Here is a 14865-nt window from a genome sequence, read left to right on the forward strand (position 1 = left end):
AGACTGCGCACACCTATGGCTTAGGACATACCATACATAGATCTATACTCAAAAATGCTAAAAAGAGAAAAAAACAAAAAGGGTCAGACTCGATGGACCACGTGGTTCCTTTCTGCTGTCACTTTTCTATCATTCTATGTACACAATCAACTTACTTCCTCCTTGTTGGTCTGTTAAATACACCATTGAAAGCATTTTCTTATATCTGTTCAATAAGTGCAAAAAGTTACCTGTTCATCCAGCCGAAAATCTTCCTGTTCTCTGCTATGCTGCACTCCTATCCATTAGCATTGTTTCCAGTTTTCTCTGTGAAATGCATAGAGGGGGTGGTGTTCTCTAGTGCTTTCCTAGGGTAGTGAGTAGGCTCTGTCACCCTAACACAGCAAGTGTGTTACTGGCAGGATCACCAGGTGAAAATAAAGGAATAAAACCTAAAAAGGACAGGTAAGGTGCAATATATTGCAGTTTTTCTAAGAATTTAAATGCATTTTAAGTCTTAGTAAGATTTATCTAGCGCTACACTTGCTGTGTCCCAGATATTCAAATAAGTGCGTAGTTCGGAAGATATTGTTAGATAATAAAGTTATTTGTCAAATACCTGAACAGATTCCTCCAGTCGTCCAGTCACCCAGGTGAGGACAATACACAACTCCTGTCTGCCTTCTCATTGAAGGTAACTTGTTTGTTTTTGTTAGAAGCTCAATAACCTTTAAACACTCAATAAACCAGACCTGCAACATTTACTCATTCAACCAACCAGAGGTTGTAGCTCCGGGCCACAGAGAGCACTCTGGATTACAGGCTGGAGGTTATACAACTCTATCAATAAATACCACTCATGGCTCTAGTTACACAACCACACCAGCCTGAGTTACTCTTAGCTCTGTCAATAGAGCTACCATAGCTGGCTGCGTGGTCAAAGTCTGTGGATATGGTGAGAAATTCCTGGAAGAACCTGAACTCTAACAACAAAGCTGGTTCTGGTGACGTCCACAGAGTGGGTTGATATTAGAGAGTTTGAAAGAACATCTAATATATGGTGTACCACAACCACGGCTAGGTCTGGTGACATCTGCAGAGTACAGTGATATTGCAGAGTTAGGTAGAAAATCTAACCATTGATCCAACACCACATCTGGTGTTGGTGGCATCCACATAGCAGGGTGATATTGTAGCATTTGATGTTACATCTAATATATGATATACAACCACAGCTACAGTAGTTCTGGTGACATCTACAGTGTAGTATAATACTGAAAAGCTTGATAGAACATCTAACGCAGGGTTTCTCAACCAGGGTTCCTCCAGAGGTTGCTAGGGGTTCCTTGAGCCACGCACAATTTCTGCCTCTCGGATAAGTTCCCAGTGACACCAATGGTCTTTTTAGCCATCTGTAAGGGGGGGAATTCTTCCCAACGACCACAAGTGTAAGTAAAATTATTCCCACTGACCATCACACTAATGTATCATGAGTTGTAGTAACTTATACCTTCCCTGATGATTCTTCCCTGATACCGGAAAGTTATTTCAAGGGTTCCTCTGTGTTGAAAAGGTTGAGAAAGGTTGATCCAACAGCTGATCCAACACCATAGCTGGTGCTGGTAACATCATAGAGTTTGGTAGAACATGCTAAAGGATGATCCAACACCACAGCCCATGCTGGTGATATCCACAGAGCAGAGTGATATTGAAGTTTGGTAAGGCATCTAACAGATGATCCAACACCACAGCTGGTGCTGGTGACACTGCAGAGTTTGGTAGAACATCTAAGGGATGCCCATTATGGTGACATTTACAAAGCAGGGTGATATTGCAGTTTGGTAGGGCTTCTAATGGATGATCTAATACCACAGAGCAGGGTGATACTGCAGTTTGGAAGGACATCTAATGGTTGGTCCAACACCACAGCTGGTGTTGATGACATCACAGAGTTTGGTCGAACATCTAAAGGATGATCCAACATGACAGCCCTTTCCTGTGACATCCACAGAGCAGGATGATGTTGAAGCGTTTGATAGTACATGTGTTATATAACCTACCACCACAGCTAGCTCTAGTGATATCTACAGAGTGGGATGATATTGAGAAACTTGATAGAACATCTAATGGAAGATCCAATACCACAGCTGGTGAAGGTGACATCAACAGAGTTGAGTAATATCGCAGCGTTTATTAGGCCATCTAAGAGATGATCCAATACCACAGTTGGTGATGGTGACATCGCAGAGTTTGGCAGAATGTCCAAAAGGATGATGCAACACCAAAGCCCATTCTGGAGACATCCACAGAGCAGGATGATATTGTAGAGTTTGGTAGAACATCTAATAGATGATCCAATACCACAGATAGTTCTGGTGAAATCCACAGAGCAGGGTGATATTGCAGTCTGGTAGGACAATACATGACTCCCGTCTGCCTTCTAATTGAAGGTAACCTGTGTACACTTGTTATTTTTGTTAGAGGCTCAATAACCTTTAAACACTTAATAAACCAGACCTTCAGCATTCACGCCATCGGTCAACCAGAGGCTGTACCTCCGGGCCACAGAGACCACTCTGGATTGCAGGCTGAAGGTTATACAACTCTGTCAATAAATACCACTCAGGGCTCTAGTTACACAACCACACCAGCCTGAGATAGTACACTCTTAGCTCTGTCAATAGAGCTACCATAGCTGGCTGTGTGGTCAAGTCTGTGGACACAGTGATAAATTCCTGGAAGAATCCAAACTCTAACACCAAAGCTGGTTCTAGTGATGTCCCCAGAGTGGGGTGATATTAGAATGTTTGATGGAGCATCTAATGCATGGTCTACCACTACTACTACTACAGTAGATCTTTCTGCCTCTCGGATAAGTTCCCAGTGACACCAATGGTCTTTTTAGCCATCTGTAAGGGGGGAATTCTTCCCAACGACCACAAGTGTAAGTAAAATTATTCCCACTGACCATCACACTAATGTATCATGAGTTGTAGTAACTTATACCTTCCCTGATGATCCTTCCCTGATACCGGAAAGTTATTTCAAGGGTTCCTCTGTGTTGAAAAGGTTGAGAAAGGTTGATCCAACTGCTGATCCAACACCATAGCTGGTGCTGGTAACATCATAGAGTTTGGTAGAACATGCTAAAGGATGATCCAACACCACAGCCCATGCTGGTGATATCCACAGAGCAGAGTGATATTGAAGTTTGGTAAGGCATCTAACAGATGATCCAACACCACAGCTGGTGCTGGTGACACTGCAGAGTTTGGTAGAACATCTAAGGGATGCCCATTATGGTGACATTTACAAAGCAGGGTAATATTGCAGTTTGGTAGGGCTTCTAATGGATGATCTAATACCACAGAGCAGGGTGATACTGCAGTTTGGAAGGACATCTAATGGTTGGTCCAACACCACAGCTGGTGTTGATGACATCACAGAGTTTGGTCGAACATCTAAAGGATGATCCAACATGACAGCCCTTTCCTGTGACATCCACAGAGCAGGATGATGTTGAAGCGTTTGATAGTACATGTGATATATAACCTACCACCACAGCTAGCTCTAGTGATATCTACAGAGTGGGATGATATTGAGAAACTTGATAGAACATCTAATGGAAGATCCAATACCACAGCTGGTGATGGTGACATCAACAGAGTTGAGTAATATCGCAGAGTTTATTAGGCCATCTAAGAGATGATCCAATACCACAGTTGGTGATGGTGACATCGCAGAGTTTGGTAGAATGTCCAAAAGGATGATGCAACACCAAAGCCCATTCTGGAGACATCCACAGAGCAGGATGATATTGTAGAGTTTGGTAGAACATCTAATAGATGATCCAATACCACAGATAGTTCTGGTGAAATCCACAGAGCAGGGTGATATTGCAGTCTGGTAGGACAATACATGACTCCCGTCTGCCTTCTAATTGAAGGTAACCTGTGTACACTTGTTATTTTTGTTAGAGGCTCAATAACCTTTAAACACTTAATAAACCAGACCTGCAGCATTCACGCCATCGGTCAACCAGAGGCTGTACCTCCGGGCCACAGAGACCACTCTGGATTGCAGGCTGAAGGTTATACAACTCTGTCAATAAATACCACTCAGGGCTCTAGTTACACAACCACACCAGCCTGAGATAGTACACTCTTAGCTCTGTCAATAGAGCTACCATAGCTGGCTGTGTGGTCAAGTCTGTGGATACAGTGATAAATTCCTGGAAGAATCCAAACTCCAACACCAAAGCTGGTTCTAGTGATGTCCCCAGAGTGGGGTGATATTAGAATGTTTGATGGAGCATCTAATGCATGGTCTACCACTACTACTACTACAGTAGATCTTGTGACAACTACAGAGGGGAGTGATATTGCAGAGCTTGGTAGAAAATCTAACCAATGGTCCAACATCATAGGTGGTGTTGGTATATCCACAGAGCAGGGTGATAATGCAGAGTTTTATAGTACATCTAATATATGACCTACAACCACAGCTACAGTAGTTGACATTTACAGAGTAGGGTGATACTGAGATGCTTGATAGAACATCTAACGCAGGGTTTCTCAACCAGGGTTCCATTGAACCCTGGGGTTCCTCCAGAGGTTGCTAGGGGTTCCTTGAGCAAAAAACAATTTCTGCCCCTCAGATAAGTTCCCACTGACACCATTGACCTTTTTAGCCATCTGTAAGGGGGGAATTCTTCTCAATGACCACGAGTGTAAGGAGAATTATTTCCACTAATGTATCATGACTTATAGTAATTTATAGCAGGGTTTCCCTGATACTGGAAAGTTATTTCAAGGGTTCCTTTGTGTTGAAAAGGTTGGGAAAGGCTGATCTAACAGATCCAACATCATAGCTAGTGCTGGTAACATCATATAATTTGGTAGAACATACCAAAGGATGATCCAACATCACAGCCCATGCTGGAGATAGCCACAGAGCAGAGTGATATTGAAGTTTGGTAGGGCATCTAATGTATGATCCAATACCACAGTTGGTGCTGGTGACATCAAGAGAGAGGGGTAATATTTTAGAGTTTGGTAGGACATCTAACAGATGGTCCAACACCACAGCTGGTGCTGGTGACACTGCAGAGTTTGGTAGAACATCTAAAGGATGCCCATTCTGCTGACATTTACAGAGCACAATATTGTAGAGTTTGGTAGAACATCTAATGGATGATCCAACACCACAGCTGATGCTGGTGACATTCACAGAGCAGGGTGATATTGCAGTTTGGTAGGACGTCTAATGGATAATCTAATACCACAGAGCAGGGAGATATTGCAGTTTGCAAGGACATCTAATGAATGGTCCAACACCACAGCTAGTGTTGGTGGCATCACAGAGTTTGGTCAAACATCTAAAGAATGATCCAACATGACAGCACATTTCTATGACATCCACAGAGCAGGATGATGTTGAAGCGTTTAATAGTACATGTGATATATAACCTACCACCACAGCTAGTTCTGGTGACATCTACAGAGTGGGACGATATTGAGAAACATGATAGAACATCTAATGGATGATCCAATACCACAGCTGGTGATGGTGACATCAACAGAGTAGGGTAATCTTGCAGAGTTTGGTAGGCCATCTAACAGATGATCCAACACCACAGCTGGTGCTGGTGACATTGCAGAGTTTGGTAGAACATCCAAAGGATGATCCAACACCACAGCCCATTCTGGTGACATCCACAGAGTGGGAGGGTATTGTAGAGTTTGGTAGAACATCTAATGGATGATCCAACACCACAGCTAGTTCTGGTGACATACACAGAGCAGGGCGAGATTGCAGTCTGGTAGGACATCTAATGGATGATCCAACACCACAGCTGGTGCTGGTGGCACCAACTGAGCTGGATAATATTGCATAGTTTGGTAGGACATCTAAAGGATGATCCAACACCACAGCCCATGTTGACACATCTACAGGGCGGGTTGACATTGTAGAGTTTGGGAGAACATCCAATGGATAATCCAGCACCACAAATGGTACTGGTGAGATCAACAGAGTGGTGTGATATTGCAGAGTTTAGTAGAACATCTAAAAGATGATCCAACACTATAGCCCAATCTACAGCAGAGTACATCTGATATATAACCTACCACCACAGCTTGTTTTGGTGACATCTACAGAGTGGGGTGATATTGAGAAGGTTGATAGAATATCTAATGGAAGATCCAACACCACAGCTGGTGCTGGTGACATCTCAGAGATTGGTAGAACATTTAATGGATGATGCAACACCACAGCCCATTCTGGTGACATCCACAGAGCAGGATGATATTGTAGAGTTTGGTAGAACATCTAATGGATGATTCAACACCACAGCTAGTTCTGGGACATCCACAGAGCGGGCTGATATTGCAGTCTGGAAGGACATCTAGCGGATGATCCAATACCACAGCTGGTGCTGATGGCACCAACTGAGCTGGGCAATTTTGCAGAGTTTGGTAGGACATCTAAAGGATGATCCAACACCACAGCCCATGTTGATCACATCTACAGAGCAGGTTGGCATTGTTGTTTGGGGCAACATCCAATGGACAATCCAGCACCACAAATGGTACTGGTGAAAATTAACAGAGTGGAGTGATATTACAGAGCTTGATGGAACATCAAAAAGGATGATGATCTAACACCACATTCCATGTTGATGACATCTACTGTACAGAGCAGGTTGATATTGTAGAGTCTGGGAGAACATTAAATGGACAATCCAGCACCACACAGAAGGTGTGAAATTGTTGAGTTTGGTATTACATCTCATGGATATTCCAATATCACAGCTGGTACTGGTGACACCCACAGTTTAGCAGTTTCTCTGGCAGATTCCTATATCCTTTGTGACAGTATATATATATATATATATATATATATATATATATATATATATATATATATATATATATATATTTTATGCCATCCATAGACAAAAATATTTAAAATAACAAAGACATTTTTAATCATTGTAATAGTGTTATTGTAGAGAAAAAGTATACATTTGACATTTTCAACACCACCTGTGTAATGAGATGTAAAATTCCTGATGTTTTCTGGCACCTGGGGAGCTGCACATGTCGCATAAAGCCACCAAAACTTGTGAATACTGCACGCAGCTGTGCTCAGGTAAACCCAGATGGCTTCGGAATTTACCAGCACATGTGCATAGGGTGCTTCTCCCTAAACATACCACTTTCATGTTCAGGGAGACGCACCGCACATGCATGCTTGTGTAAACGCTAATGCATAAGCCATCAGTGTTTTCCCCAGCAAGGCGGCATACAGCCATTCACTTGTATTGGTGGCTATATGCAGCACATAAATCAACAAAAGGCCAGGCGCAAAAAAATAGATGACCAAGGAAGCATTAATGAAAAGGTAATACCAAACTGAGGTCGCTGCTCCCAAACTCAGAGGACCAAGTGAGAGGGAACGAAATATAAACAACTAGGGGAGCGCTGTTCCAGAGGATGGTATAAAGTCAATGATGATTAAATCCATATGAATTGTGTAAACTTTATTGGCAAAGGAACAAATAGTGTGTGTTGCTGCCAAGAGATATATATATATATATATATATATATATATATATATATATATATATATATATATATATAATGCTAATTTTGGATATATATATACCAGTATATATGTCTTGGCAGCAACACATGACTAAGGCACAACATATGTCATCACCCAATGTGATAATGACCACTATGCTATACTTAACTATAATAAACACAGAACACTATTTTGGAGTAAAATTGGCCGTAGTGGCCATCTAATAGCAAATAACCAAATATAAGAAAAAACATTCTTTTAAGGGTCGGTTCACACTGAGGCAGCACGACTTGCAGCGCGACTGCCTCAGGTGACCTCAGGTGACTTGAACACGACAGCAGTGGCGACTTGCAAAACGACTTCTATATAGAAGTCAATGCAAGTCTCCTCAAGTCGCCCCCAAAGTAGTACAGGAAGCTTTTTCTAATTTCTAAGTCAGAATCCCTCTGGAATGCCCGCTCAGTCTTCAACAAACTAGTTTCTGTCAATTACCTTTTCCTCTCCAAATCCCTTGATCTATTTGCTATAACTGAAACCTGGCTCCAGGAATTCGATACTACCTCTCCAGCTGCCCTGTCCCACAGTGGTCTCCTCTGCACCAGAGACCCAGTGGACGAAAAGGAGGTGGTGTCGGACTTCTCCTCTCCCCACAATGCACCTTCCAGGTACTGCCCACACCTCCCTCTCTTTCCACCTGCTCTTTCGAAATGCACTGCATTCGTCTTTTCTCTCCAGCTTGTCTGAGGGTCGCAGTCATTTATCGGCCTCCTGGACCAGTGTCACGCTTTCTGGATGACTTCTCTGCATGGCTACCCTATTTTCTTTCATCCGAAGTGCCTGCCATCATCCTAGGTGACTTTAACATTCCAATCAATGTTAATAATGCTACCACTTCTAAACTACTCAACCTAACCTCTTCTTTTAACCTAACACAATGGACACAAACCACCACTCACTCCAACGGCAACACTCTCGATCTTGTATTCTCCCATCGCTGCACTCCCTGCAATCTCTCCAACGCACCCTTTCCTCTTTCTGATCACAACCTTATCCGTTTCACACTCTCCTTGTCTCCTATATCCCATGCTGCCAACCCACAAACCACTACCCGCAGGAACCTTCGCAACCTCAAACCTTCCCTTCTTCACACTGCTACTGATGGCCTTTATGACAAAATCGCACCCCTGTCCTGCCCAGACCTAACCACTTCCATCTACAACACCACGTTGTCATCCTCCCTAGACGTGCTTGCTCCTCTTTCTACACGCAGAACCAGGCCCCATCTGCCACAACCCTGGCAAACAGACGACACCAGAAGTCTCAAGAGACACAGCCGTGCTCTTGAGCGAGCATGGCGTAAATCTAAATCCCTGCAAGATTTTACCCTCTACAAATCTGTCCTCAAATACAACTCCTGCCTCCACACTGCTAAACAAACCTATTACAACACTCTCATCAAAACCCTCTCATCCAAACCTCGTCAACTCTTTTCTACCCTTAATTCCTTACTTCACCCCCCACTGCCCCCACCCACCAACTTGCTTACGGCTCAACATATTGCCAACCACTTCAATAGCAAAATCAACACAATTCGCAAGGAGATATCCAGCATTCAAATTCCTCCCCTACCCAACATATCAGGTCCAACACCACACTCAATACTCTCCTCCTTTTGCCCAGTTACCACAGAAGAAGTTGATAAACTCCTCTTCATGGCCCACCCCACTACATGTCCTCTGGACACTGTCCCCTCTCAATTACTGCGACCACCTTCCCACTCTATCCTCAACTCCCTAACCCACATCTTCAACCTCTCCCTCTCCTCCGGCACCTTTCCTTCCCCGCTCAAACATGCACTGGTTACCCCCATACTCAAAAAACCCTCACAAGACCCCACCTGTTTGAATAACTTAAGACCTATCTCCCTGCTCCCGTTTGCCTCCAAGCTCATCGAACGCCTTGTTCTTGACCAAATGAGTCGCTACCTCATGGACAACAACCTTCTCGACCCCCTACAGTCTGGCTTCCGCCCACAATATTCTACTGAAACTGCCCTACTAAAACTTACCAATGACCTAATAACTGCCAAAACCAATGGCCACTACTCCATACTCATACTTTTAGACCTCTCTGCTGCCTTTGACACAGTTGACCAACTGCTGCTCCTCAGCAAATTACACTCCCTTGGCCTCCGTGATTCTGCATTATCCTGGTTCTCCTCCTACCTATCTCAGCGCACTTTCAGTGTCACTTACAACTCCATCTCCTCCGCTCCCCTTCCTCTTTCTGTGGGGTACCCCAAGGCTCCGTCCTTGGGATTCTCCTTTTCTCACTCTATACCTCTTCCCTGGGCCAGTTGATAACCTCCCATGGCTTCCAATACCACCTCTATGCCAATGACACACAGATCTATCTCTCCACTCCTCAACTCACCCCCACTATCTCCTCACGGATCTCAAACTTGCTGAATGACATATCGGTATGGATGTCACACCACTTCCTCAAACCTAATCTTTCTAAAACTGAGCTTGTTATATTACCTCCTTCACGGTCCCCCTCCTGTGACTTCACCATTAATATCAACAACACAACCATTGGTCCCTCCACACATGCCAGGGTCCTGGGTGTAATCCTTGACTCTGACCTCTCCTTCAGCCCCCATATCCAATCACTGGCTAAATCCTGCCGCCTTAACCTCCGCAACATCTCCAGAATTCGACCCTTCCTGACTAATGACACCACAAAGCAACTTATTCACTCCTTGATTATTTCCCGCCTCGACTACTGCAACTCTCTCCTTAATGGCCTACCCTTAAGCAGGCTACCCCCCCTTCAGTCTATTATGAATGCTGCTGCCAGACTAATACACCTCACTAATCGATCCGTGACTGCTGCTCCTCTCTGCCAATCCCTTCACTGGCTTCCCCTACCCCACCGTGTAAAATTCAAAATGCTAACCATAACATACAAGGCCATTCACAACATCGCCCCATCTACATCACCAACCTCATCTGCAGATATCGCCCAAATCGCCCCCTCCGCTCCTCCCAGGACCTCCTGCTCTCTAGCTCCCTTGTTACCTCCTCCCATGCTCACCTTCAGGACTTCTCCAGAGCCTCTCCCATCCTCTGGAATTCCCTGCCTTGGTATATCCGATCAGCCCCTACCCTGTCCACCTTTAGGAGATCCCTGAAAACTCATTTATTCAGGGAAGCCTATCCCACACCCACATAACTGTCCCTGAGCCACCCCCATCAAATCATTCTTTGCAGCTATTACCTTTTGTACCACCACCTCCTCCCTTTAGAATGTAAGCTCTAGGAGCAGGGCCCTCCTGTACCTTTTGTATTGAACTGTACTGTAATTGTGTTGTCCCCCTTATACATTGTAAAGCGCTGCGTAAACTGTTGGCGCTATATAAATCTCGTATAATAATAATAATAAGTCGGAGTGACTTGCGTCGCTCCGATTAGAACGGTTCCATTGCACAGAACGGGATGCGACTTGTCAGGTGGCTAAGTCGCCTGACAAGTCGTCCCAGTGTGAACCGGCTCTAACAGAAACAATATTAATACTACAGTAACCATAAACATAAGGTTGCCGATCTTTGAAGGCACACAGTCTGAAACATCCACATTGTATCTGCGTAACTACTTTCATGGTCCCCAGCCGCACCACTCGGAGACAACCCCAACTTTCTGCACATACCTCACAGTTCAACCTACCAGTTAAACCACCGTTAACTGGTATTCCACATGGGACTCCATCAGTGGGGGCTGGTGCTCAAAATTTTTGGGGGGGTGCAAATAAACTGAAAAATTCTGAAAAAAAACCCATCAATTGCAGCCTCACTGTGCCCAATAAACACAACCACTGTGCCCATCAAACGCAGCCACTGTGCCCATCAATTGCAGCCATTGTGCCCATCAATTGCAGCTACTGTGCCCATCAAATGCTGCCACTGTGCCCATCAAACGCAGCCACTGTGCCCATCAAATGCTGCCACTGCGCCAAACACTGCCACTGTACCATCAAATGCTGCTACTGTGCCATCAAATGCTGCCACTGTTCCCATCAAATGCTGCCACTGTTCCCATCAAATGCTGCCACTGTTCCCATCAAATGCTGCCACTGTTCCCATCAAATGCTGCCACTGTTCCCATCAAATGCTGCCACTGTGCCATCAATTGCTGCCACTGTTCCCATCAAATGCTGCCACTGTTCCCATCAAATGCTGCCACTGTGCCCATCAAATGCTGCCACTGTGCCCATCAATTGCTGTCACTGTGCCATCAAATGCAGCCACTGTGCCATCAAATACAGCCACTGTGCCATCAAATGCAGCCACTGTGCCCATCAAATGCCGCCACTGTTCCCATCAAATGCTGCCACTATGCCATCAAATGCAGCCACTGTGCCATCAAATGCAGCCACTGTGCCCATTGAATGCAGCCACCCATCGAATGCTGCCACTACTGTGCCATTAAATGCCGCCACTGTTCCCATCAAATGCTGCCACTGTGCCATCAAATGCAGCCAATGTGCCATCAAATGCAGCCACTGTGCCCATTGAATGCTGCCATTACTGTGCCATTGAATGCCGCCACTGTGACCCCTCCGCCCACTCGCCGTCTGTCCAGAACTTACCCTGTCTTGGTGGGCCAGCGGGTGACGGCAGCGAGCGGTGTCCTCCATGCGTCCCCTCCCGTCCTCTCCTCCTGATAGGCGTTCAATCACAGCACCTGTCGTTTCAGCCAATCAGGTGATGGGTAACAGACCTGAGCACCTAAATTGGCGGAGAGGCGGCTCAGTGTTAGGAAAGCGGATATTCATTTGCTGTTCTAACACACCTGGGTGATCTGCGAACGCCAAGCATGGCGCTCGCAGGTCACCTTTTTTAAGGCCTATTAGAGCTTACGGCTCTAATCAGGCGCTTCAAAAACACCCCCCGCTGCTGTAATTCAGTCACCCTGCGCCCGAAAAGGGGCCGGGCGCCTGAATAGGGGGTGGCAGCGGCGGCCATAGACAGATTCATACAATGCTCTTCTTCAACGATCTTCCTTCAATGCCTGAAACTTTGCAATCCCACCTTAAAGACCCCCTGGGGCCCCTCCTACCACTGTGCACCCACCAATCACTGTACATGCATCTTCCTATCTTCACCTTAGAAAATGAACCCTCTCTATCCCTGATTCCTCCTGTTTGCCCAGTCATGTTAGCCCTTCGCTTTTTTTTTTTTTTTTTTGCTTTGGGCTCCTCTCACTATTTGTTCCTGTGATGACAAATTTCTGATTGGGACTCTAAAACAAAAGTTAATAAAGCAGCTGCAGGAACAGATTCACAGGACTCAATCACTGCGCTTAAAACGTCCGTTCCGTGGCAAAATGTATTATTACATGTTATTTTATACATAGATAAGAAAGGGATGGTGTGAGATGTTATTAAAAACTAACAAATAGAAATATATTATTAAAAACTAACAAATAAGGAATATATTATTAAAGGCTAGTGAATAGAACAATTGCAAAAATAAAACATTGAGAAGGGAGGGGGGAGTAGAAAGCGTTTAGTAGGAGATGTGTCTGTGTGTTAGGCTTCATGCACACGAGACGCCAGTGCAAACTTTGCTGAACACGTTTTTAAAAGCTGAAACCGGTGTTTAGAAATGCCCGTTTTGCCGCATTTGTATGCCGCGTTTTGCTGCGTTTTACCGCGTTTATGTCTAGAAGCGTCTGCAGAGAATGACATTTTGTGACCCACATATGGGGCCCCGTATCTCGGGGCCACTTGGTGCTAGGAACCCCAAATTTGGTGTGCTAACACAGTGGAACTAGCACTACACCATATCTACATTTAGGGGTCCTAGCACTAAGTGGCCCCGAGATATGGGGCCCCAAATTCGGGTCACAAAATGTCATTCTCTGCTGCAGAAAAATGCTTGACATTTTGTGACCTGACTTTGGGGCCCCGTATCTCGGGGCCACTTAGTGCTAAGAACCCCAAATTTTGAAATATTATAGTGTTAGTTCCTCTGTGTTAGCAAACCAAATTTGGTGTTCCTAGCACCAAGTGGTCTTGAGAAACAGGGCCCCAAATTCGGGTTGCAAAATGTCAAGCATTTTTCTCCAGCAGAGAATGACATTTTGTGACCCGACTTTGGGGCCCCATATCTCGGGGCCACTTAGGGATAGGAACCCCAAATGTGGATATGGTGTAGTGCTAGTTCTACTGTGTTAGCAGACCAAATGTGGGGTTCCTAGCACCAGGTCATCCCGAGATATGGGGCGCCAAATTCGGGTTACAAAATGTCATTCTCTGCTGCAGAAAAATGCTTGACATTTTGCGACCTGACTTTGGGGCCCCGTATCTCGGGGCGACCTGGTGCTAGGAACCCCAAATTTGGATATGTTGTAGTGTTAGTTCCACTGTTTCTAGCACCAAGTGGCCTTGAGATATGGGGCCCCAAATTCGGGTTGCAAAATGTCAAGCACTTTTCTGCAGAAGAGAATGACATTTTGTGACCTGATTTTTGGGCCCCATATCTCGGGGCCACCTGGTGCTAGGAACCCCAATTGTGGCCTGCTAACATAGTGGAACTAGCACTACAACATATCCAAATTTGGGGTTCCTAGCACCAAGTGGCCCTGAGATATGGGGCCCCAAAGTCGGGTCGAAAAATGTCAAGCATTTTTCTGCAGCAGAGCATGACATTTTGTGACCCGAATTTGGGGTCCCATACCTCGAGGCCAATTGGCGCTAGGACCCCCAAATTTGGATATGGTGTAGTGTGAGTTCCATTCTGTTCCTAGCACCAAGTGGCCTGAGATAGTCGGGTCATAAAATGTCATTCTCTGCTGCAGTTTACCATCATATTTCTGTGTTTTCTGTTCCAAAAAATAGGGTTCCTTTAAAAACACTTAATGAACGCAAACGCGGCTAAACACGGTACCGCGTTTAGCCGTGTTTGGCATCCAAAACGTGGAAAACTTTTGCATCTGAACCCATTTTTTTGCTTCTGGAAAAACAAGGTTAAACGCAACTGCCTAAAAACGCCAAAAAACGAGACTGTGTACATGGACACATAGGATAACATTGAATGGGTTCAGGAGCAGTTGAAAAAAGTGTCCAACTGCCCCTGAACGCGAGTTTAACAGCCTCTCGTGTGCATGAGGCCTAAGGTGAAGGTTACCGACTTGCAGTTTCTCCCGCCTTCTCTTCCTCTATTTTAATACCTGCTTCCTCAGCCATATTGCTTAACCGCCTCCAATAAGCCCCTGCTGCTTCCTCTTTCCCTTGCTT

The 14865-nt window shown here is 45.1% G+C and overlaps 1 protein-coding gene across 5 annotated transcripts in view; it reads right to left on the reverse strand.

The window, feature by feature from the left end:
• Positions 1–14865, reverse strand: part of SLCO2B1 (solute carrier organic anion transporter family member 2B1) — a 151961-nt gene that overhangs the window by 87835 nt on the left and 49261 nt on the right. The window contains exon 1 of one of the 5 annotated variants that reach the window (XM_073612565.1): positions 599–812. The exons of the other annotated variants lie outside the window; for them this stretch is intronic. The gene's annotated coding sequence lies outside the window, so the exon portion shown is untranslated. Of the gene's footprint in view, positions 1–598; positions 813–14865 lie in introns of those variants that run through there. 5 annotated transcript variants of the gene reach the window in all.

The sequence above is a fragment of the Aquarana catesbeiana genome, linkage group LG02, assembly GCF_042186555.1.
Source record: "Aquarana catesbeiana isolate 2022-GZ linkage group LG02, ASM4218655v1, whole genome shotgun sequence".
In the NCBI taxonomy this organism is placed as follows: Eukaryota; Metazoa; Chordata; class Amphibia; order Anura; family Ranidae; genus Aquarana; species Aquarana catesbeiana.